The 26,979-nt window shown below is 37.4% G+C and overlaps 1 long non-coding RNA gene across 1 annotated transcript in view; it reads right to left on the bottom strand.

Moving 5' to 3' along the window:
* The window catches only part of LOC112488485 (uncharacterized), a 41,439-nt gene that overhangs the window by 4,313 nt on the left and 10,147 nt on the right, over nt 1-26,979 (bottom strand). Inside the window, exons 4-7 of the long non-coding RNA XR_003052569.1 lie at nt 26,737-26,839; nt 22,417-22,467; nt 21,607-21,639; nt 19,340-19,465 (exon numbers count right to left, since the gene is read on the bottom strand). This is a non-coding gene — a long non-coding RNA (uncharacterized LOC112488485). The remainder of the gene's footprint in view (nt 1-19,339; nt 19,466-21,606; nt 21,640-22,416; nt 22,468-26,736; nt 26,840-26,979) is intronic.

Raw genomic sequence — 26,979 nt, 5'->3', positions numbered from 1 at the left:
ATTGTGCGTTAAATAATTTAATTTAAAACACAAAATGTTTAAATTTATTTAGGTATTAAAGTACCTTAGGAGATTCCTCATTTTCATATTTTAAAAGTATGTTTTATTATAAAATATTTGACACTGTAACAACCTGTATGTTTAAAGTTACCAAGTAGTTTAAAGATTCTCTTTTAAATTAATTTATAACCAGAGTTTGTCTTGTCAACAATTTCCTTTTAATTCATATAAAGCAAGGGTGTGCTGAATAATGAAAGTTAAACTTGGTCAAATAATTGATTATTTTAGTCAACCCTGAAAACTTTCCTCACTAACTCAGTAGTGCAGCATGTCCATGTCCATGTCCATGGAGAGATGTCCTCCATGAGGCCATTCCAAGTTGCCTCAGACTTTTTACGCAACACTGGTGAAATATAGACCGTAGGTCTGGGAGATAGAGATCAACTCTTGGCCCTCCTTCTTTCCACAGAAACCAGACTGCTCTGGACATTTGATCCTGTCATGTGATCACACAGCACATGCGATAGAATGTTCTTTTCATCTGTGTGAAGCAAATTTGAAAGTGTGTCTCTCTCTATTTCTGAGCATAATTAGTCAATAAACATTTGCAGCAATGCAGCAATCAACTGACAACCAGATGTTGTGTTCGTTTTTAGGAAAAAAGCTACAGTAAAGGTAAAAAAAAAAGAAAAAAGGAAGCATTGTGTGGATGGTACAAAAAGAAAAGAAAAAAGGAAGCATCGTGTGGATGTAATGACTCCTGGCTAAAAAGCAGAAGATGGGCAACAAGTTAACCTGTTGACAGTTTAATGGCATGTCTTCCCAACAGGTGGGGGGCACCTGGTCCACGACCAGGTCCTTCAATCCGGGGCCAAGTCTGCCAAACTGATAAGACTATCTGTGGGGGTTAGTTAGCAGCAGCCGGAGGTCGAGGTGCTTAGATCTCTGCCCAGTTTAGGTCACTGCACTGGGACTACTTAACTGTGTGGGGCTGCATGATTGATAGAGAGAGAGGGAGAGAGAGAGAGATAGAGAAAGAGAAAGAGAGAGAGAGGGGGTAGTGAGGTTAAAAGAGGGTGTGTGTGTATGTACATGTAGACAAGTGTTAGAGGAGAGAGGTAAGGGGTCGGCAGTTTGCCAGCATCCTCATTTGACACAGTGAGATTCTGACAGGTCTCAAGGTCTGCCAACAGACACACACATACACACACACACACACACACACACACACACACACACAAACTCTGCCAATGCACATCAGTAAAACTTTTCATGCCCAAGGGCTGTTACTTAGAAGGGGAGGTGGTTCGGAGCAGAGGATTGTGTGGGCAGGAAAGAAAAATGCAGAGGAAGATAGTGAGGGATGAGAGGAAGGAGGAGATAAAATCTGCACAAATAGACATACACACTTAGACAGAGCACTAATAAGCCTTTCAGGTTTAAAACTAAAAAGCTGAGGGGATTTCAGACTGCTGGATGAATATATGGAGTGCACGGCACAAGGACATTTCAGAAGGTTTTAGAATCTGTAGGCAGAGGCTGGAGAAGGTGTAACCGAGCAAATCTCCACATTCTTTTTAAATTATTCTTTGGAATCAGAGCTATACAAATGAAACTGCAGAATCGGGCCTCGTTTTACGAACGGTTGTGAGCAGAGGTGTACTTTTATGCTGAAACCATTTTAAAATTAATTTGGCTGACACTGACATTTAGCTTCTGCAAACATGTAATCTTCACCTCCTGTGTTAATTGAATCGGCTGCATCTCTCTCAGACACGGCCTTGTAGCACACATTAACCACATTTCATCTCATTTCTCCTCCTTCTTGTTTTTTTTCTCCCATACACAAACATGATGACAGCCAAAGTGTAGTCAACAGTGCCGCAAATCAGTGACATTTCATTGAAAATGGAAAAGAAAATGCAGTTTATAAGAAGACACTCAATTCTACTGGAAAAAAAAGGTGTGCCAAATGTGTAAACAGGCCTGGGAGAGGAGTGAGGCTGTGAGAACTGACACCTTCAATTGAAGCTAAATTCAAAGTAAAGAAAAAACACTGCCCTAAGATTGCAGCCTGGTTCAGTCCAAAGAACCACTTCTTGGAGTTCTTGGAAGCAGCACGTTTCTAAAAATGTGCTGCTTGAGGACAGATCTTGTTGTCAAAATATGCATCTTCAATGACACTGAATATATTGATTCACAATTTATCCAATCTGTGTAAAGTCGACGACTCAATGAGTTGTGCTTGAGAAAGAATATTTGGGCAAAAATGATCATGAATCAATAGAGTTCTTCTGCCTGAGTAACCTTGAACAATGCAAGCATTTTTCAGTCTAAAATCTTAAGCAGGTCAATGTGAGAATGTATTTAAGATTGTGTTTGGCCAGTACACAAACAGGAAAGTGAAAGGATATGAAAGTGTGTGATAGACCGAAATTAATTTATTGTCCTATATAACTCCACATTAATCTTTTTTATTACTGTTTTATTACTGTTACTACTGAGAATCTGGATTTACAAATACCTTCATCTTCTCATCCTTTTTGTATTTCTCACTATGTAAAATTATGCAGTCGAAACTATCCTGCTTAGAGAGCAGTTCTTAAATGTCACTCTGGCTCCTGCAGGGCTTAACTTCCTGGAACAGGAGGATTATGGGAAAAATGTCAGCAATAGTATGAGGTACTGTCAAGAGCAGATCTTTGTAAAATAGAAGGGAAGAGAAAAAGACAAAAAGGCAATAAAATGGGGTTGAAATACAGAGCCGTATGCAGGGAATCAGTGTGAAGACGGGAAGGAATGGCATGATTTAATCATAGGACACACACTTGCACACCTACATGCACGTTGCACATTATATAGCCCTTGGCCAAATGACAGAGTCAGACAAAGGCCATTGTGCGTGGATGTGTCTGCGTGCACAACAGTGTATATGTGTGTCACAGACTGCGACTGACACTGTGGACATCTACTTAGCAGAGCCTACAGCCAGGTTGCCAGGTTGGATCAATAGAGAAACAAGTGAAATAGAAAACAAATCTCTGAGAACTTAAAAAAAGGGATAAAGCCGTGAGAGACAGAGACATAAAATCTCTAGTTTTCTGTAGCACAAACACCACATTTTCTCTTTTAACAGTTCTCTTTGCTGGAGGGAGAACTACACTTTTTCTTTTTTTTTTTTTTGCCTTGTGGCATTAAGATCAGACCTTAAGTACATTGCATAAATGTTAAATAACTTTTTTTTAACCTTCCTTTTTCAAAACTTCACATTAATAAGAAAGAAAACTAACTTTGACTAGATCAAATCTGACCTCTAAGCTTCCAGTCTTTGGAGGAAACCTTTCATGAAAGGTTTAAAGAGCAAACCATCCACAGATACAAAAGTCCTGTTCTCCACAAAGTCTGTCATGACCACTACTGCATATTCCTATTGTCCCTTGGGTTGGGGTTTGCACAAATAAAACAGAGCACAAACCTGCAAAAAACCCTCTGCAGAAAAATAAATGAACGGACAAATACACACTACAATAGAACCACCCAAGAACAAGATTGTGAGGCACATCCAGCAAATGCTAACTTGTGTCTCCTCACCAAAATGGATTTATTTTCCTAAATTTTAAGGCAAATTCTGCCTTTTCTTAAAGTGTTAAGTTAAAAATCTGCAAGCTTTCTGCCTTTTCACTAACTATGCTGCCACGCATAAAGTGTTAAGTTAAAAATCTGCAAGCCTTAGGTTAATTCTTCTCTTGAATTTATATTTTGATACACAATAACACAAATATATAATTGTATACATATTTCGGCACTGCATAAATTATAATAACTATTATAATAACACAAATATTTAATTGTATACATATTTCGGCACTGCATATTTAGAAAGCGCACTGACCTTTAAATCATTTTTGACAACTGTCTTAGAGGCTCACAACACCTTCATTAGACCACTTCATACAATTCTTTTTTTTTTAACCTTTAAATATATCACTTCCTTCTTCTCACTAGTGGCCAATCTTCAAACGTTCTGATTTATCACCGGTTCTCTTTATTCTGCTGTTCAAAGTGTGGAACTGTCTGGTGAAGCTGTTAAATGGTACCTGGGAATTAGTCCAATTTCTCCAGATTTCACGTCTCTGTGCCAAAAACAAAGTCCCCAACCTAATCAATGAAAAATATGGTTATGTCTAAGTAATCAGCAATCAATCACAGGACAGATTTATGCAGCTAAATGTGGTAGGCATCAAAATACATCAATAAAGCAAAATAATATCCCTTGCTATCTGAGACACTTGGAAAATAAATAAAAGCTCAATTGAAAAGTGTAGGAAAAGACCACCGTCGGTTCAGACCAGTAATTTAGACAATGGCAACGCGACAAGGAAACAGATGGAGAAAAATGATTCAGCTGCTGGACTCTTGGCCAACAGCAGCTAGAACAGCACCTGCGTCTCCTGCCAGGAAGAAACACTGGGTCAGACAGGATGTCAGCCAGGGCTAACTTTCATGAAAGCAGTGACATCTGCAGCACTCATTGAAACAGAAACAAAGAAAACTGAGAAATATGCCCCAGAGGGACAGAGGACAAAAGTATGGACATAAACGTACTGTTTAACAAGACGTGAAAGTCAAATAATAAGTGTTTAAGTTTATACTTCCCCAAGTATTTTTTTATTCAACCAACACTGTGTGTGATAATTTGTTCATTAAAACACAAACAGTAACAATTTATTTAGTGGAACGCAGGAGAATGTGTTTTCAACTGAAATCACTTATAGACAATCACATTTTCCAACATTTCCATTTAAAGCCACTGCCTTTGAATTGAATTCCAGACAATCGCATTTTCCAACATTTCCCTTTAAAGCCACTGCCTTTGAATTGAATTGTAGTTATAGTCATTATTTCATAGTGTATTTTAGTCAGATATGACAAACGTGAGTTGTTTTTTCTAACTGCATTTTCCAACTTTTCTAGAAATATGTTTTTCTAGATTTTCAATTTCTAAAGATTCTTAATAAAACATTAAGATAAAGGCAACTGTCTTTGTCCAAACTTCATTTAGGGATTTATTTTTTGATAAATATTCTAAATATAAAATGAAACCTCTCTAAACCAAGGCCACACTGCATATTATGTTAGTTATATTTCCATTTATGAGTCCAATTAAACTGAGCAAGGACGGCTACTTTTCGCATACCATTCAAAACTTCCCACTGAGTCATATTTTCTGCTGACTCCACTTCTTCATACATTTACCATAAAATTGCACATTTCTTGATGTGTGTAATGTTAAATCATGATGATCTGCTACACTGTCAGATTTTTTTACGTCTTCTTTTTTAAACTTCACAGAGTATTTCTAAATTTTAAGGCTCTGTTTTTTTTACGTCTTCTTTTTTAAACATCACACATCCAGAGTATTTCTAAATTTTAAGGCTCTGTTCATTCACATTCAGCTAAAGTGATGCAACATCCATGTCAGATCCACACTGTATTTCTACAACCAAATACGCAATATTTGGTGAACAGAAATAAAAACAACCTTTAATTCATTATTGCATCTGAATCCTTTTGTATCTGGAAAATAGACCTTAAAAAGCTTAAAAAAGTGGGTTTTGTTTGTTTTTAATTTGTATATATCTTTACATTTAGGTAGAGTTTTTGAACAGTCTGGTGATTACAGATGATTGGGATAACATAAGATTTAGCACCTAACCTTTGTCAGCTGTCCTTTATCACATTTAGCTCGGTCTGCTGCAATATTATTATTTTTTTCTCTTGTTTTCAGAGCAGGGATTTGAAAATCTAAGCTCCATGCTTTTCCTCTAATAGCTACCTGGACCGTAACAAATCCGGTCTGAGCCTGTGGAGGTTTTTATGATGTTGGTTACTGTGTCGCTGCCTGCCAAATTTACTGTGATTTCCTTCATTCAAACACAACTTGCTGTTTCATGTCACCCCCTACTCCCCCACCCACACACATGACTAACATGTAGGAATATTGGCTTGATTTAACCAATCCTCACAACCACTTCAGGTTACAAAGAATCTGTTCGAGGCTGTAAGGATTCATTCAGTGTTTGTTGCGTGGTGGCATGTCTGCCTCCTCTCCTGTACGTTTCTATGCGTTCCATTGTTTCAGAGTGGTGGGCCATCCATCACCATTAGACTGAAGCACAGAGCCAGGCTCACACTCAGGAACGATCTAATTTCTCTAAAAAAACACCTCTCTTCACCACTGTCCTCTTTCACTTCTTCATCTTTGTGTTTTCTCTTCACGTCCTCCTCCTCTCCCCCTGCATCTCCATCTCTGTAGGATTTAGTCAACAGACTTCGGCAGATGAAAACCTCCCAAGCATGACCGCAGCAATACCACAGACACACGCACGCTGAGCTTCACACTGAGAGAGAGGACATGATCTTGCAGTCAGGATGCTGCTCAAACTCAACCCATGTGTTAATGTAGTTATCATTCTCTGAGCAGAGCTGAATAGAAGGAAAGAGGCTTTGGTTTGGTAGTTTGAAGTTGAAGTTGAAAAGGAAAAAAAAAAATCACTAAAAATGTTAGGTTTAGTGGGTTAGGAAAAATCAGGAAAAATCAAACCTGAGATAAGATTATTTAGACAACTGCACCAAACCTAGTCTTTGTTTTAATGTAGAAGAACCATCTCATTAGGCCGTAATCCCACCTAGAACCTAAGGCAAAATCAACTCATAAAGTCCTGCATGTACCAAAACTCATGACCACAAGGATTATAAACAGACAAAAACTAATGTGATGACATCCAGGCTAAAATAATATATTTATACTAGGACGATTTGTATTCTTTTTTGTTCTACTTGACTTTTTGTTTTAGATCATACTGTCCTGGATGGAAAAAACTGAAATGAATTAAAGTGAAAAATCAAACTAAAGACATCATATGGGTTTCCGAACCACAGTGTTTTAGTGTAAAAAAAAAAACTCTAAATACCTTCACAACCAATCAGCACTAATCAGATGCCACTCGTCTACTGCATATTAACCTGTTAAAACCCATATCGTTCTGGTCAAACAACAATTCCCCAGCTTTAGTATCAGTCAGTCATATTGTGGGATTACTGCTGAGACCTCAAGGTTCAAGAAGCTCTCTCCCTCGCCCTCAGGCTGTTTTCCTGATCAATACAGATAGTTGATCTATCTCCATGCGCTGAATGTTAAATGCAGTCACTTTACTGACCCCATTGTACCACAATGCACTTCTGTCTTTTTTTTGCACTTTAATGCACTGATTATATCTAAGAGTCAGTCATTTGCTTACATATTGGCTAGGTGGGGGGAAGACTTTGGGAGAAAGGGGTTTGTTATCCAGACCTAGAAAAGGTCTGATGGTCCTGGCTCTTTGCCTGTTATAATTACAAACTGTCAGCTTAAAAATGTTGATCACAATTAGCTAAGCAATGGGGTGGTGTGTGTGTGTGGGGTTGCATCAACTAACCAACTGAGATGTAAAAATATTTTTGGCACAAGCTAGTCTCTTTCAATATGACTCAGCCAGACAACAGACAGAAAACAACAAAACACAACTGCCGACAAGGAAGAAGCAAAACAGACCACTGTCTGTCGACACACTTCTGCAAAGAAATAAAAACAACAGAGAACCATATTGAGGAACCTAACAGAGGGTAATTATCACTCCCACTTCAGAACACCGGCTACACTGGTCTTGTCACTTATGTAGGCAAATTGAAAAACAGAGCTGTATGTGACTTAAAAAACAAATCATTTTTCAAAGCATGAAACACAAATGAAATAAGAAAAAAAAACTCACATATACAAGAACACTGTGAATTCACAAGGGATTTCACTCTTAGTTTTACAGGTTTAAAAGACTACTGAGTTTGCAATAAGAAGCCATGTTGTTGTTCTACAGAATATCTATATGTATTTCCAAAGGACAAATGTTGTCAACAATAAAGCCACTAAGACTGATACTAGGTATTTTACAAGGGGATGTGGCTGTTTTTAGGTGGTAAGACTTAATTCCAGTGTTATTGCATCAAAAAAGAACTAGCACACTGGACAGTTCTTAAAGTGCAGACTGACCGAGGATTCAGCACCCTGGACAGAGACAAAGGGAGTGCCCCTGGATGACTGAAGCATCTGTCAAATATTCCTTCAGTAACAAAGGGATGTTAAACTGGCAAGTTAAAAATCTAAAGCCAATGTAAGATTGTTATTGCATCTACTTGAACAAATCTCTAGTACGGAATGGAGGTCCACTGATTCAATTCATTAAAGAGATATCTGATACTCGATTAAGTGTTTGTCCTTTTTTGTTTGTTTGTTTCTGCTAGTCAAAGTGTTTTGCATGAAAGTAATTTCCAAAAGAGCATCTGTAGATGAGTGTGTGTACCAGACAGTGAGTGAGTGAGAGTGAGAGAGAGAGAGAAAAAGAAAGAGAAAGAGAGAGAGAGAGAGAGAGAGAGAGAACTCTCTCTCTCATCTGAGAAAATTCAGACAAAACACTTCAACTTTAAATTCACTGCTCACTCAACCTACCTTACCCTCTCTCACTCTCTCTCTCTCTCCTCCCTTTTCACCAAGGAGTGCCTCTCAGCCTGTGGTGCTGGATTAGGATGAACGTGTGTGTGTTTGTGAGTGTAAAACTAGTTTATGAGTTTAGGTGCTTGAGCACGTCTCTCTTTCTCTCTCTCTCCCTCGCTCTCTCCTTCTCTTTCTCTCTCTCCTAGTCAATACATATTAGTATATGTGGGTAGGGATTCTTTCTTAAAATCATTCAGAGAAGCAGTCTTGGATGCAGTCCCCTTGCTGGCCAAAAAGTTTAATTTCATTACATTTACTTCTTTTTTGTCAAATTCAATGTCAATTCCTTGCCAAGTTGAAAAAATAAATGAAATAATGTACACTAAAAAGTCAGGAAGTCTTTAATAAATTTATAATGGTTGTTACTATTTAAGTTGAGCAACATATCACACTTGCACAGGACTACTGTGTAATCAGGCAGCATTTTGGCCTGCCTAAGCCATGTCTCTAAATAGAGACACAAATTTACACTTCATTGTTTGTTTTTAGCCCAGTTATGCACAAAGTGTGTGTATGGATGAGCGTGCAGTGGTGCAGTGTGTATCTCCGTGTCTCTATGGGTTGTTTTTTTTTAAGTATCTGCCATGTGTGTCTTGTCAGAGACAGTTTTTCACACTACTGTTTTCCTTCTGCTCTGAGCTCAAGCCAATTAACTTCATCGCTCAGCTGTTGAAAACACACACAAAGAATCGTGTTGTCGAACAGACACATATGCACAAATACAATGTATGTCTGCAAGTTTTTTTTTTAAGACTGTTTGAAAAATCAGAATAACATGTATGTGTTTAAAACACTCTTGAATGAAGACCATTTACACACTGCTACACGACAGTTAATTAATGATACATGCAAGGTAATTGCTTTTCAGGAACTTGTTCTTAGTCATCAACCCAGCAGAGCTCTCTACTTCAGCATGATAATGTAATTAAAGTCTTTGCTGAATAAAAGGCTGTAACAGTATCATACATTTCGGTGACCGAAATGTAGGAACATCAGTGATCCTATGAAAGAAACAGTGTGGACTGTTTAAGTCCTGCAGTATTATGGAAGCTATAATGAATCAGTGGCTGCAAGCGCTGCACAAATTCTCCTGAATGGTCATTACGTCCAAAAACTACAGGTTGCACATAAACTAGGATGAACAGTCGATCTTCATAACACAAATGTGTGGGATTTCATTCATTCACCTCACCTCATCTCACCTGACCTCACCATGTCTTTTTTATGTGTATATCAAGTATCTAACATTTGTCAGTTTTCCCACCCTTAAGGTATTTTCAACTTTTGTTGAAAAGACTTTACTACTTTGGCCAGAACTAAGCGGTTTATTCACAGCTTGTATTCAGATGATTCTGACAAGTTACTGGTTTTGTGATGATTTTTGAAAACAACTGATATTTTTTAACTTTCTTTCTAGTGGAATTTAAACTATTTTTTGCTAAGGGAGGTGTGTCGATACAGTAAACCTGCCTGAACTTACATGAACACGAGAGCTCCAGCTACATGTTGAACCAAGAGGTTCATAACAACTGTGACCGGAGTTTGACTGGAGACACTGACAACACAGAGATGACAGAAAAAAGGAGAGAAGAGGAGCTGCATGAAATAAACATGTCCCATGGATCCCAGGAGGTTATAGTCGGGAGGTTCAAAAGGGGGTGCCTGATGGCCCCAAAAGAAGAGGTCAAGCCTTTGGGGTGAAAACCCTTACTTGTAAGAAACCTGGTGAGTCAGGAAGGAAATACTAAGAAGGGCCAAGAAACCAATATACTTTTTATAAAATTGGGTTTTGGTATTTGTTTGATTTTTTTGAATCAATGAATCTGCCAAATAATTGAGTTTGTAATATGCAAGATTTATATATTTATATATTTATAGTAGCATTTTCCCTGATCGTGGTATTACTACGTGAAAAACTGTGTTCATCAGAGAAGGGTTGATTGAGGGAGAGATGCTTAAATTAAATAAAGAGGGCACCAAGAATAAATGTAATAATGTATGCATTTTCATTAGAGTGCGAGTGTGTAGGAACAAGTTGGAGATGGAGGGGGAGAGAGGTGGAGAGCAAAAGAGAAATTTCTGTGACCTTCTGACTTACAAAGCCCTATCTGACTAAGAAATGAGAAAGGATGGAATGATGAAGAGAAGAAGAGAGGAGACTGCTAATGAGGATGGAGAGCAATGAAGGGGATGAGAAATGGAGCAACAGTGGGATGGAATTTGGTGTTAGGTGAATATTTGACAGTCCTCCAAATAATAACACCTTTTCTCATCTTTTAAAGAAGCTGCTTTGAACTCACAGCTAGTCGACTTAAACAGAGACTAGAGGCAAAAAAAATGACTTAAACAGAGACTAGAGACAAAAAAAAAACCCAAAAAACGAATTCTCTATGTAGTTAAAAAACTGAACGAGGAAGGTAATTTTTATTTTAGGATAAGTCCTAAATGCAACACATATTCACTTTGAGCAAAAGCCCATAATTCCTGATCTGTGGACTGATAGTCCTAAATGCAACACGTATTCACCCATCATCCCTGATCTGTGGACTGATATCACAATACTGCTGCTACTGCTGAAATCATGTCTGCAGATCACGCAGCAAACGTGGCAGTGTAATCCTACCTCTTCCCCCAGGGACAGAGCTAATTATGATCCACAACTTCTGCATATCTAACTTAATTAACCAGACACTCTCATGACGCCTCCAACAGTGAGTGATTTTAAAAATAATCTCGCTTAACCCCTGATCAACTGATGATGTGTCTTTAAGCCCTGTGTGGCTTTAAAAACACATTTAGCGGATCATAAATACAATAATAAAATATGAATGTCAAAGGTTCATCTTTTCCTAAGCAAAGCACATGAGAGGTGAACAGTGGATAAAATTGCACTACTGCTTCTGGCAAATAACTTGCAGAACAAAGACGTTGTTCCTCTTCTCCTACCTTTTGTTGGGTCTACCTAATAATATTGAAGTAGTTATGCATATGAATATTTTCTCAGCTCACACTCATTCATACACTGCACTTCTCCTTGTTCATACTTTGAGTAAACCCTTCAATATAAAATGTTTAGGCAACCCGCAATGTGTATTTATAAAATATTTAGTAAAATTACATGACTTCACAACCGTAAGGACAACAGTGGCAGCAACACCAACCCCAACAACAACAACACTGTTCACAATTGAGAGCAACAGGTTATTTGTTTATCCCTGCTATCAACACCATGTATCTATTATTTGGACATTTTACCCTCTGTTTGCTGCTTCATGAACAGGTGAAGACTGGCCTGGCATAAAATTAACATCTTGTCCCCTGTTCCACTGGTTCTGGCATGTGCCTGCATTGTAGAGTAAAGGGCACTGCCAGAAATGTTGTCTCAGCTCAGAGACCTGCCTTGGTAAGAATGAGCCAACTGTAGGAGTCATGGTGAGAGAAAAACATTATTCTGTCCCCAGTGTCTATGCCTACAGGCAAGGTAAACACACTGCTTGGGCTCAGAGAATGAAAAGAAGTGCTGAATGGCGATCCTGCTTTTCCCCAGCTGGATTTAGGAGCTGGGCTTTTCTCTGGCCCAATTCTCATCATTTTACCATCAAACAAACACTGCTGTTATCCAGCCTGTTTAAGGGCAGGCTTGTTAAGGCAGGACTTTCACCTCTGTGACATTTCCTTTTCTCTAAAGATTGGCTTTATTGAGCAGATGTGATTGGTCAGACTGTCCCTTGAAACTAGTTTTCAGTAGCTGCTATATAGAGAGACCATTTTATATAAAAATACAGCCTTACAATGGACCTCTGTTACAATGACAGCAAAGAAGGTAGATTAAGAAAAGCTCTGAGCTCACAACCAGTTCTGTGTACCCTAGTGGCCAAGGAAATATTATGTACTATTGGATGAACCATAGACTATGTATAAAAGATAATTATTTTCTGTGGATCCCATTTTTATTTATACTGGGCTTCAAACACAGCAGTAAGATGCAAGGAATGAAAGAGTTGAGAAAATATGATTCCTACTGAAGTTTTTTGGTCCATAAACCTAAAAAGAAATTTATTAATTTATAACTCCCTAAATTTCATACAACATTCCCTGAAAAATGTAATAGATTTATGTAAGAAAGATTTAATTTCATTTAACATTTTCAAAGGGCTTTTACTTTTTTCTTATTATTACTAAAAAGGATAAGAATAATCAGGTTGTAAAACTCTATGTATACTCATGTTAAAATTTAAAGATGTGGATGGTGCATTCAAGATGTATTCAATGCAATATTTATTTTCAGAATTACAGTAAAATAACTAAATGTTTGCTGTTGCAGTTTAAAAGTCATTTGTCCATAAATAACTGAACTATAGCTCTGACTTTCTGAGATCAAAATATCTTTTAAATATCAAAACTAGTTATACTCAAAAAAAAAAACTTGCAAATTTAATAGATATGTTAGCCTGCAATTTATTTCTCAAGTAAAATAAATCATTAGTTTGAACATGTTTTGCACTGTAGCTGATTATTCCTACCTAGTTTCCTCTTAAGGAAATTTATACATATGAGTGACTGGCAATGCCGCTGTAATGCTGGGTCAGTGAATGCACTGATGCCTATTAGACTAGTCCAAGCATTAAATGGAGCCGCATTAAATGGAGCTGACTTGTCTCACTGAGTGGGTGTTTGCACTGATGAGGCTGCTGCCACCAACAGCAAACAGAGTAATGGTGCTTATCGGCCCCAAAAACTCAGACAGAAAGAAAGTCAGATAAGGCTGACCATCTGTGAAACCATTACATGGCCCACACCTCACCTCCCACATAAACAGGCCATCACTTTGCTCTCTCGTGTGTCAACTTTTTTTTTTTACGCAGTATAAATAACTTAGTATTTTGAGGAAATAAATGCAGTAACCCCAAAAACTGAGCTTAAGTCTGCCTGTTGAGAGTGGCACCCTTCTGCAGAGTGACATTTGCAGGCTGTGTCACTGCAGGGTGTGTAGCTATACGACTTCATGCAGGGCTGTCTAACAAGTCACCCTGCTGTTCTTCTTGTCACAGACGATGTTACAGGGGGAAAAAAAGATAAATGCCTGTTTTGCAGGTGTAGGTACTAGAGAAGAATAACCCTGACGTACATGTAAGGTGGTAGTGCAGACTTTAGTCTAGAATTTAGTCCTTCAGAGTTTGTGGGGGATTGTACACAAATTACTGGAGCTTTTCTAGACAAGTTGCATAAAGAACATTTAAACCAACATTAACAGACTTGGTTTTGCCAAGTAAACTAATTAAATTTGCTATTTATTTAGTAATAAATAACACAGTTCTTCATTACAAGGTTATCTGGCAAATGGTTTTGGTGTGAAGTAAAAAAGATCGTCTGTCAACCCATTCTTTTGAAGCAAGGGTGAGTGTGTAGTTCCGGAGAAATTGTCTATCAATTCAAATATATTTTTATCAGGTGATATGAGTAATGAAGAGGAGCATCAAATTTACAAGTATTTTCAAACACTGTAATAATATTTACTGCATAAAGAAGCTTAAAGAAAAAAGTATTAGGTAGAAAAGCAAATAGAGAGAGCCCAACATCAGTATCACAGCTGTAGATGGTTTTGTCTTGGTTTGGTATTGACTTCACAGGTGAAGACTTTCACACTCACTGATTGAATTACATCAATTGCAGGATAACTCCTTACTCATAGATAATATATAGATAAAGGTCAGTACAGTCCGTTTTTTTTTGTTGCACTGAATACATATCCAGTCACGGTATGTGTGTGTGTGTGTGTGTGTGTGTGTGTGTGTGTGGTCTGTCTATTCCTCTTCCAAATGGATGGACCTTTCCTTAAAGGTCAGGCTGCGACACCACTCACATGCACAATATTACTACAGACCTCTGGTCAAAGGAGCACAAACACAAGCAAAATTATGGGTTTTCTACTCTGTGCTAACCATAAAGTTAATTTTTTTATTAATAATTCAAAAAGGAAATTAAACTAAATTCAAAAAAATTATCAAACAACATACAATAATTGAAATTGATATCCACAGGTTGAAGGTATGCTGCACGCCACTTTCATTTTACTTGTTGTGCTGCCAACAAATATTTTTTATCTTATATGGATAGGGAAGGAGCTACATCCTGTGGTTCTTATCAACCCAATCAATGGCTACATGTGGAGTAGATAAGTCACAAATCTACTTTAATCTCTGGTCCACTACTGAAGTGTAATATATCTGACTGTAACCTAGAAATAAACTAAAGAAAACTACAAATGAAAAAGTGGCTTTCTTTCAAAAGACAGAACACTGTCATTTTAGCAAGAAAGCAATTGTTTTCTGGATGTAATTCAGCATTTGTTTCTGTCTTGCTGGCAATCTGACCCTTGAGCTGATCCAAATCTTCTCAGAGCATACATCCCAATCTCTCTTCAAAGAAAATGTGTGATACAATTTTCTAAAACATCAGGACTCCTTGTTTCATAAAATCAGGTCTCACCTCTGGTTTCCACAGTGTACAAAAATATAAAAAGCAACATCGGTAGCATATTTTCTAATACCTCTCTGCATACACACAGATTTAACTTGGTCTTTGCTCTGTCCAGGCACTAGGGTTTTTTTTTAATGTGTCTTTTAAATCCTGTGTAACTCTTTTGTGTCCTAAAGAGGGATTAGACTTCTCATTGTATGATTGCTCATCCAACAATAATCCGCACACAGACTGGAGAGAGGAAAAAAAAGAAGGAACAATCAGGAAGAGAGAGAAAGGAAAAGTCAGATTACACATCATTCATAGACGCATCACATCACTCCTGTGGTGTGTGTCCTCAATATGCTGTCAACCCTGACTCTAAACTTTAAAATGCAATTAATGTGGCCAATGAAACCAAAATTTAATTAATGTGCTGAACTGGAAGCACTAATCAACTAATGATATAGGTTTGTTAATTTCATTTTGTCCAGACAGGAATTACTCACAAATGAGTCACCAGAAATTTGCACATACCAATGATTCCAATACTGTAATCCTAATGACATTTGTGTCCCTTGACACCCCCTTAGAATTACGTTCTCATTTGACTCTCAATATATGATGTAATTTAGTGCAAACATTCATGGGCCCCTCAGAGTAGATAATAATCATTACGGCAAACCATTAACTTGTATTTGCCTCAAATTTGCTCCTTAGCACATTTCTAATCAGGTACATGGGAAAAATAAAAGAAAAAAATCAAATTAGCATCGCCACAATTAAGTATTATGATGCCACAGTAAGACAAAGAAAGATGGCAAACATTTTTTGGTTGCTGTTTTAATTCAGCCTTGTATATCTATGATTATAAGTGCTTGTAAGGTGAAATGGTAATGGTAAATCTAGAACATACAGACTCACTCTATAGCTATAAGAACTTGGTACTTACACAGTATTTCATAGCCAATAACTTCTTTCTGAGGTAACCTTAGCAGAGAGACTATAGTTTGCCACTCTTATTGAATGTGAATCAACATTGCTGTCCCTCAGAAATAGTCATACATGTTGCCCTGGGTTGCACATCACAAAAAAAAACCCCAACATATATATCTGACATTTTATTTCAGAGTCATGTGATGTATAAACCTCTCTGTACAGGTTGGTTTATTTGAGTCCTTTGGTGTGCGTGGCATAACATACGAATCACTTGTAAAACTGCTCCTAGACTGAAGAACAAAAATGACAAATCTATAGAAAAGGGTTATAAATGCTTTAGATTTCAAACAAAGCAGACGGTTGTGGGCAGACATATTTGAGGATAAAAGAACAGGCCTTGCGGCCTGTATTCAGACACACACACACACACATATATGTGTAGACAAAGCAATTAATTTTTCTCTGGGCATTGGATGTACTGTGTTCAACACCCTTATTTAAAACTCCAGGGGCCAGCGTTGGTGTATCCCTGGTAACATCGCAAAAAATAACACACTGTCTCCTTATGAGGCCCCGCTGTCTCAGATACACACACTCACACACAGTAACAGGTCATTTTTGGAGACTTTAATATACATCTATTTTCGGGACCCTATCTACAAATTGTGTCTCAGGAGTAAGAAGCTGTCTCCCATCTGGCTGTATCACGATCTGGTACTAGTATAGGAAAGAATGTGCCAACACCCTGATCAGTGAGCCAAGACTTTAACCCACTAATATGAGCGCATGAGCTCAAAATTACAATCATATTAACAACCTCAATGTTTGCGTGTTTGTCACATTTTACTGACCGACAGGTCTGAGATCTTAAAATTACAACAAATTTGGAGGAAAAAAAAAAAAAGCATCCCTGTTTTTCAGAGATTCCTTGGAAGCCAAAGGATGGTCTAGCTATCACTTTCCGTATAGTCTACCTACTACTGTGTGAAAACAGAAATATGGTCCTAAGAGACATGATATTATTTGCATTCAAGAAGTCCTTGATATAATTTAACAATAAACATTCACAGTCCCTCTGTGTTCTGCCCATCCTATTAAAATCGGTCTCATAAAATGCTCCAAATTGTCAGCATCACTGAACTGTGCAGTTTTTTTCTCTCCAAATGTTACTTAAGGGGGGTTACCATCTCCAGACCTGTCACAAGACACAGCTTAGTCTTTTGCTTGAGCCTCTGCTCTACTTTAAGTCTCCTGCTCTCCCACTCCACAGTACGTTTGTCACTGTGTGTCTTTGGTTTGATAAAGTGTATGTCAGAGTGTCTGACAATGGAACTACCAGGTCACATCACCTGTCCACAAGGTGTGTTTCTCTCTCCTCTACACCGCAGCTGCTCATCTCCACATCAGCCCCTGTGCTCTGGACACCTGTCTGCACAGCTGCCTCTTATTATCTCATTACCTCATGTACAAGTAATTACACTGTGGAGCCTACTTGTGTTGTGCTATTTTACAGTTCCCTAACAGGGAATTCTGGGTAAAAAAAAAAGTGCCATTAGTGCTTTAGAATTATTTTGAAAAATAGAAATAAATGTAACAAAGCAATTTACCCTATATTAACAACAGTACTTTGTTATATAGTCTGCGTATCTTTGCTTTGATATTTATTTAGCGATTCACAATCTGACACCCCTGCAGTAAAATCTCCAACCATCTTTGTCTCATAAATCCACAACCTACCACCAAGTACACCTCCAGTTAGTACTCCCTGCCCATTTTCATCATCACACTGCTCAAATTCTTTGCATATCAGTCACTCAAATGACTTCTGTTCCAAAAGAGTACATCATAGCACTTCTGACTTATGTCTCATCAACCTCGTCTACAACTGCTATCTTTCTGTGACACATAATCATTTTTGTCACTCGTCTCCAGCCACTCCACTCATTTTTATCTTTTTGTGCTCTGTCAATTGCTTTGGATGATGGACTCCAGATGTACTGTATAAAATAATCTACTCTGACAACCTTGTTCTTCAAACTCTGCACATGTATATTTCTCATTCACAACTTCAATATTTTTACTGGTCTAAGTTAATAAAATAGGGCTTTGACACAAGACCAGTACCTCTTGCTGAGAAGAGTATTGACATTTATTTGTCCAATACCAGTCTTTTTTCAGTAACTGCAATGGAAACAATGTGCATAAATCTGACATTTTCCCCAAACATATGAAACAAATACATTCTAATGACCTGAATTAATTAGGTTGTTGAATGACATTTCTTATAACTGATATTCCAGGCCTATATTTACGTCAACATTGCATCAATAACAGTTTTCACTCAAACGTTGATCCCCATAGTTAAAGATAAAAAGTCCCATTTGATCATCTCATTGCCTGTGATTTCTTTATTAAAACCATGATAAATTACATAAATCATAAGCCTTTACGTTTTTGAAAGCTATCTGGCCAGAAACCCCTCCTCTCCTCTAAAATGTCCATTAAGAATTGAACAAACACAACACACACCCATGGTTTTAAACTATAGTCAGACATCAGCATTTTTCATAGCACTTCCACTCTGTGAATACAAAAGGAGCCAAATATGCAGAAAAGGCTTAAAAAAGACAGATGCACAGCACAAACTGGCCTTTTTCTCTCCACTTTTTGGAAAGGCAAACAATGCTTTCCTAATTTAGAAGGTTAACTATTGAGTCAAATGCACTAAGATCTTACAAAGTCTCAGTTGTTATGACAACAGGTAAAATAACCCAGAGATATGGAGAGAAAATAAAAACAGCAGCAAGATAACCAAAGACTGGGCCACAGCTACAAGGTCTTAAACAGAATGTATGCAACAAGAATTAATGTCTACTTGTAATCACGCATCAGAGACATCCCATATCTCAACAGTCATCAGTGAAGATGCAGTGCTCTACTGAGTTAACTCCAAACTCATTAAAAGCTCATTTCCCCCTTTCCTTTACATCTCCACTGAGGAGCTTATTTATTCATTGGAAACTACTGTCCTCCAGATACATCTATATAGTGTTGGGTTTTTCCCACAACATATCATAAAATTACTGTATCAAAAACTATTCAACTAAAGTGTAATAAACTCACACATAGGTCGCAACACTTTACACAATTTACTTTGTCTTGCTAACAATAACAGTATTACTAATTTATTAGTTATCTTTTGTTTTTGCATCATGAAAGAAACAATGTATTTTTTGAGATTCAGAAGTATGCATGAGATTTAAATTGTTTAATTTTTTTTTTTAGACTTTTAGACTTGTTTTTTCCTCTTAGTATCTACAATAATACCATGTGTCTGCACAAATAGTGACTTACTTCTGTTTCCATCGGTCCTTTCAGGTCAAGTTCAAACCAGGCATGACTGCTGACGACATCTCATATACAGGACCATATTGCATGAGTGCCATAAGAAGCCGACCACCTCCGCATGGATCTGCTCTCCTAAAAGGCAGAAAAAAAAAAATACAAAGAGTAGATTGAAAAAGTATGTGGAAGGTCTCAGTCATCCAGGTCAGCTTATCTGAGTTGTTACATCAAGGGCAACTGGACAAATGGCTTTTTCAAAACTGAAGAGCACAATTTGTTTTTTTACATGTTGAATTAAGTGTTTTAAATTGTTTTCATGCTACCTAGACACTAAATGAACTTGAACAACATGGTGCGTTGAAATATGCCTTTGTCAGCAACAGAAAATAAACATTAATCCAGTCTTCACCCCTGTTAAATGGCTAACACTGAAGAAAACACATACCAGTACAAAATAATTATTCACCTATGATAACTTAGCCTAAAGTCAACTTAGCCACTGAGGGATTGGATGTTGTGCCCAAAGTAGATTGAATTTTCAATTATTAGATTTGTTCGCTTATGTGCTGTGATCCTGGACAATATTCCATGTGAACCAGGCTCGCAGTGGTTGGGTGTAGACGGGAATTAGGAAATCAAGCCACAAAGGGTTGTGACTATTTCCGAACCTATCCACATGGTAAGCAGAAAGGAATTAATCCCTCAACGGCTGTCCGACGCCATACGCTTTGACAGATGTGCTTTCACTGTAATGCATAGCAACGTAAATGGGTTCATTTTTTACTAATGTATGCTGCTTAACATTTAATAGTGATGGACGAGGAAATATTCTGTGGGTCAAAGAACTGACTGGAGGGCAAAAACAAAGAGACGTAAATTCTGTTGACAGGCACATTGAGGGAAATGTTGGAGGAAAGGCACTTTTAAAGTAACTTTGGACACAGTTCATGTTAGGTGAGCAACACAATTCATTGAGACAATGGACTTTTTCTATGAAAAAGAAATTAGAACCCTCCATATCAGATAGATTGTATGTCCAGAAATTATTATTATATATGTCAGGTAATATTTGCACCATGTATCAAAATAGAACCTTTATCCTTGATGACAAATACACAAAATATGTGTGAACTAGACTGATGCCACATAGCTGACATGCAGACAGTTAAATGAATCTACTTTCATGTGATGGTTTTGTTACATGCTGGACAAAATAATCTACTGATGGTTTTGTTACATGCTGGACAAAATGAACTGTTCTTGGTTGTAATATTTAGATTTTTGGATTGCATTAATATTCATACCTATAGTAGAAAACGGTTGACGTCAGTAACCTGACCCTGAAGAGCTGCTTCATCTTACTGCATGTCAAATAATTACAGCATTTCTGCTGACAAATGACACTGCTCTCAGTCCACACCTCTTGTCTAACCCTTTTGCTTCTTCTACTCTGCTGCTCCTTTCAGCCATTTATCTCAAGGGCATTTTCTTTTAATAACTGTTGAGACAGAACTCTAAATGGATGAAAGACTTGCATGGAAGGGTGACAAAGATTGCAGTAGCGAGCTGACACATCTGGCCACAACCAGCACACCCATTTGTCCTGAGATGTTCTCTTTCTTTTACCATTTTCACTTCTTAGATCCTGTTTCTTTTCCCAGCTGAAGGAGCTCGTGTCATAATCTGGCAGACACACCAGGTTTACCATTCACGTCCCTACTAGCCACTTCATTTTTGGTCAAAACTGCATATATTTTAAATTTGCACTGCCATAATATTTGCATATTTATACATAAAAAGCAGTGTTTGTTAACACTACATATTAATCCTGCTGCTTTCATGTTCTTCCCTTTTACTATTATCCGTAAACTTGTGTCATTCCTTAAATATCCCTCGGCTTTTCTTTAGGGACTGAAATTATGCCGGTGATTTTTTCTGTATTGTAATGAAACCTTTTTCTCATAGAAGAAGGATTTCCTTTGAATGTTTTCCACTGTTGTTGTTGTGTACCTGACCTCCTCCTCTATAACTACGCCTGTATTCTGACTCTGTTTCTTTACAAACTCCAACTGGCATTGCTGTCCCAGACATCCTTCTAACCTAAGCAAAGACCTTTTCCACTACTATTCCCTGCTCTTCTTCATCTGCTGTTTCTGCTGGCACTGTACTCCTAGCTGTTCTACCATCCTTTTTTGTCTTTTATTTCTTCTTTAGCCCTTTTTCCTCCTTGTAATTAAGTGTAGTTTATAACAGTTATTGTGCCAATATGCATTTACCTTGAGAGTTCTGCTTTTTCCATCTTTGGAACCCTGAATGCAGATACAGTACAACAAATTATTTGTCAATTCTGTTTCTAAAACCCAGTGATGACTTTATTTATTTACACAGCTGTCTGTTCTGCATTATTTTCCCAATACCTTATTTCCTTTATAGCTTTAATAAAAGTCAGCTTCAAACCAATCACTCAGAAAAGCAGTGGCTTTACTCAAATAAGTGCTTACGAAAAGCCAGAAACTTACCATCAATGCAACTTATAAAAACAATTTAAAAACCTAACATTACACACCATAGTGTGACCTTTGTCATTCTTAAATTTCTCTTACATTAATCTTAGATTTTCTTTATTTTTGGGTTGATTATTTTTCTTCTCTTTTATTTTGTTCCATTTATCTTCATAACTCTGTTATTTCTTTTCTTTGACAGATAATCACTTCCAGATTTGTTACTTTGTCTTTCTAAAACCCTCACTGTGACTTTCACCATGATCTAATACAAGTCTATATATTTCATTCATATCGCATCCTTTTCGGTGACACTATAGACCCCATGTTGATCCATCAAAGCACTTCAAACGTTAGCATGGCTTCAATATGCAAATCATGTGCTAAACTAGGATAGAATTGAATGGTACTCTGAAGTCATATGCAGTGTTTCTGATAGACACCAAAATTGTGCACATTATAACACACATGGGAACCTCATAATGACTGGCTATAGGCACCAGGGCTTGATGAGCACAGTGTCTTATGTGTGTTGTGTGCACATATGAGCAGAAGCACATGGACAGAGATACTCTGCACACTGACCTGGGGTTGAACTGAGGAAGATTGCAGCCATCTGTCTGGTAACTTCATTTTCTATAGGAGAATAATGCGGTGATTAATGAATAGATGAAAAGCAAAAGACTTTGAGTGCAATGGAAGATGGGGGCACATACAGAAACCACCACTGACTGGGAGGGGAAATATAAATATAAAGGGGAATATAAAGTGAGTCAGTGAGAGGGTGGACAAAGATAATCAGAGACAAAGATGATGAGAAAGATGGATGTAATAATGATGACAAAAAAGGAAGAAAGGAAAAAAGAAATAATTTTCTCTCTGTCCACTTATAGCTTTTAATGCTGATTGGTTCTATGACCTATGGGCCAAACCTCTCCTGGTGCTATTAGAAACAGAATTCCTGATGGGAAAAATATATTGGAGAAAAAGGCATCAGGAATTTGAACAGAGAGGTGATAGAGATCCTTTGTGGCCCTTGTCAGGGTCAAGAGCAGAAATGGTTTGGACTCTGTTATCCTCACACGACACAGGTGCTAATATGATTTAATGAGCCTTGGTCCCATGGTGACAGAATACATGTAGTCATTTCGGGCTCCACATGACAGTCGTGCTAGTATGCTGTAATGAGGCCAACTCCCTGGAAAGTGACTACATTTTTCTCAGTTTGGGTCCTGTGATAACGTAAGTGCTAATATGTAATAATGAGGCAGAGAGACAACATTTAGTGGTAAGATTTTTTACATAAAGAGCTGTGGTAACAACTAATGAGCCTCAAGGTCTCAACATGATGCAATACTATGTTCTGGTGTTTCACATAGGGTGTTTAAATGAGTCTGACTCAGACTCAATGCTTTAATCCAGTTATTTCTTTTTTCAGGTTAAATAAAAAACAATAATAAACCAGGGGAAAGTTAAATGCCAACTGCCTCAATAATACAGCCTTTAAACTTTGATAAGTCATACAGGAAAGTAAAATAAAATATTTTACAGAGAATCAGCTAGTAAATCTATAAAAAACAAATGGGCAAAATCAGAAACAGCAAAGAAGGAAGATTGTCATCAAGATCAACCAACAAAAATCCAAAGAAAACACAACAAAATTATTTATAATTCATATGCCTATATGTACGTGTATGCGTGTAGGTTATTCCATGTGTGTATTGTTTAACTGTAAACTAAACCAATAAATAATTTATAACAGGATGTGAAGGCATGTTTTCATTTGATTACCCTGCCACAATTCTTTTTTTAAAGGCTGCCAGATGACCCTGGACTTTGATTGAATATTGATAGAACTTTATGATTGTGTTCCCCTGTAAAGGTTGTGGATGCATTGTCCAGACTCTGGGGATCTGTGCTCTGTCACATGAAACAACTCAGAATATAAATAAGAGCTGGAACAAGCTTCATAGCTTCAGATAGAAAGTGTGTTGGAGAACAAGACAGTGAGAAGTCGGGGCATGCTGTTGAATCATTTTTGTTTGTTTGTTTGTTTGGACTGGATAGAAAAAAAGCAGAGGTGTAATTCCTTTAAGTTCTTGTAAAAACCTGTCTCTGACCTAAAGCAGAAATGACTTATTTAAATAAAATGGTTTTATATATAACATTCTGACATCTTTTAAGAATGTTTTTCTGACAACCTATCACATAGTATACATGCACACGACCACATTCAAAGCTGTGCTGTTACTAACTGCAAGCCAGTTTTATAATTATGTTCCACAATTCCACTCTGTCCTTCTGATGAAAATCAGCTTCAAGACGAAAGCTGTATGCGAATCATGCCGTGTTTGTGTGTCTGTGAGCGTTTGAATATCCGTGTGTGAGACAGAGATAATCAGATGCCAACTGAGTCGTGAAAGTGATTGCTGTGGAGCACAAAGTAAGAGTATGAACAATCAAAGTAACACAGTACTTACCACCATCACAACTGTGAGCACACACATTTATACATACGATGGGTATGATGTAAATGATGCCAGTGGATTAGGTCTAAGATTCCTTTGGGAAAGTAATTATTTACTTTTGATCATTATTATTTTAGACAGTCAGATATTCTTATATCTTGGCACTACCCCATCAAATTAGACTGTTAGAGATAAAGTGTAGACCATAGCTATTTCTGCTTTAACATGTTTTTCTTTGCCAAAAACCCATTACTCTTTAATTTTTGGAAACTTGTGAGACCACACCAACAAGAGCAAATTGTTTAAATTTGAGGTATTCCTTTGAAAAATTATTTTTCAAACCAGATAATAACATCAGTAAACATAGGCTGGAGACTTTTCAATTTGAAATCCATCCACTGCATATCAAGTCGACATAAGTATAATTAACACTTAATTTCATTAATAAAAACCTGGCGAATGTGATTTGGGACAAACCTCTCTTTAGGAGAATGGTTACTTATGTATCAGAAAGGACCCTGCAGTAGCTTAATTTTAATAAGACCACACATCCCCGTGTGGTCTTGACTACATAAGTATTTGCAACCTCCTTGTTGTTAACCTCTTTTGCATGAGGATCTGACATGACCCAGGCTCGTTTTTCTATGTACATGAATACCCAGAGGGATCTGCACTGTCACAGGTCACACTCCTTACACCGTTCCTGTATTCTTTCTTCCACCCCTCATTAAACACTTGTTAGGGGACCTCAATTTAGAGCAGATAATGAGCAGTGATCAATTAGGACAGAAGATAACAAGGAAAAATGTGACTTGGTAGACAACACCTGAGAGCCACTTCACACAATAATGAGGGATTGCTTAGAGAACAATGACTGAGCTTCAGGACATCACATTTCGCTGATCAGCAGACCAGTATTTAAACGGATTGCGTTGGCTGTCTTTAACTCACATGCACAAAGAAAAAAAAAATCTACTAAAGTCTTACTACTACTAGGATGATACCTTACACCTCCCTTGGGAACCAGAATCCAAAGCTTGATGAATGTTGGCACCATATCAATAATAAAATAATAGATGCACTGTGGCAGATAGCGTTGGAATAAAACGATATAAAAAACTTGCCTTTTATTAAGCTAGTATCTTCTGTAAAATATTCTAACAGTCTCTAATGCTAAAAAATATTAAGATTAAATAACTGTCTTAAGATTTTAACTCTTCAGTAAATGTATTCTACTTAATAATAAGGTATCCAACATGGACCTTGGTAGCCGGGCTTTCCATTTAATCTTTCCTAACACCTTGACCTAGTAGCTCAAACATTGACTGAGGTTACAGGGGCCTTCTGCATGTTCTCCTTGGATTCAATAATGAAATAATGCACTACATTTCTGTATGGCAGACTATACATCCATCTAACACCTACTCCCATGGGTCGCACAGGAAGCCATGGCTAATCCCAGGTGACAAAGAACTAAAGGCTGAGTGAACCCTAGACAGGTTGTAAGGTCCACCGCACAGAGACAAGCGTTCACACACGTTACACCTGCTTCATTACCAGATTTATGTGTTTAAATAACCAAATAAATTTCATATGCAAGACATTTGAATATTAAGAAAAGCTGCAGTACTCTAAAAAACACAAGCACACACAGAAGCTGGATATGAACAAGCATGTGCATTCATAAAAAACATGGTGATTTTTGCAATTTTATGCAATCAATATAAATCCCAAAATTGAGTAAAAGTTGACTTGGCAGTTAGTCAAGTTATACATGTTTCATAAAGATCTTTTTATTTGTCATATTGACTTTTCCTCATACAGTATATACACTGCAGAGGCCTGCATGCTATCCATTCACTACCTGGCATTTTGTGACTCATTCCTGCAATCCCTTGAATATTTACATTCCAAAGCAATCAGTTTTTCTTTAATCAATTCCTTTTTCCCCGGCTGCTGACAGTTCAGGCAGCCAAATGTGTAAGAGTTGACACGGCTGACATCATGACATTTTGACAGAAACATAAAAAGATGTTCAGATGTGATCTGGCTGTGAATAAGCAATGCCTCCCAAGTCCTGGCTCTGATTCTTGTCCTCATTCTGCCCAAACAACAACCCTATTTTTACCTTAGGATATAACAAGTCTATTGATGTTAGAGTAAACAGTTTTTTTTTTTGTCATGATTGCAGATTAAGGGAACTAAGTCAGCATATAAAGACTGCTATTCAGCTTAAAAAAATCAGCATATAAACTATAACTATAGACTATAGACTGCTATTCAGCTTAAAAATGAACATAAATACATTTAAAGAATTATATAAACATGAATTTATGTAAATATCACTTTACGTTTACTCTTGGAGTCAGAAGCATGTCTGTTTGTCTTTCTGTAAAGTATGGATTAGTGTGGTTTGCATTGTGATGCCATAACTTACCAACTCAGATGGTTGTGGTAGGTCGCAGGTGATGTTATAGTGTGTAAAGGCCAGAGATCTGGTGCTGCTCCATTTTCAGCAGCATACTGGGTCCAAATGTACCCTGAAAAAACAAAGAGCAGGTGAATGGTTTACACTTCTTTGTTGCCTATTCCTCTTTCATAGCAAGTTTGCTTTAATTTATCTGCTAGGCTGGGAAACACTATTTGAAGCCACATATTAAATTTCAAGAAGCTGTGGTAG

This window comes from Cynoglossus semilaevis, chromosome 18 (genome assembly GCF_000523025.1).
Source record: "Cynoglossus semilaevis isolate Cse_v1.0 chromosome 18, Cse_v1.0, whole genome shotgun sequence".
In the NCBI taxonomy this organism is placed as follows: domain Eukaryota; kingdom Metazoa; phylum Chordata; class Actinopteri; order Pleuronectiformes; family Cynoglossidae; genus Cynoglossus; species Cynoglossus semilaevis.
Note: the sequence above shows the minus strand (reverse complement) of the source record. Positions and strands in the feature narration are given on the sequence as shown.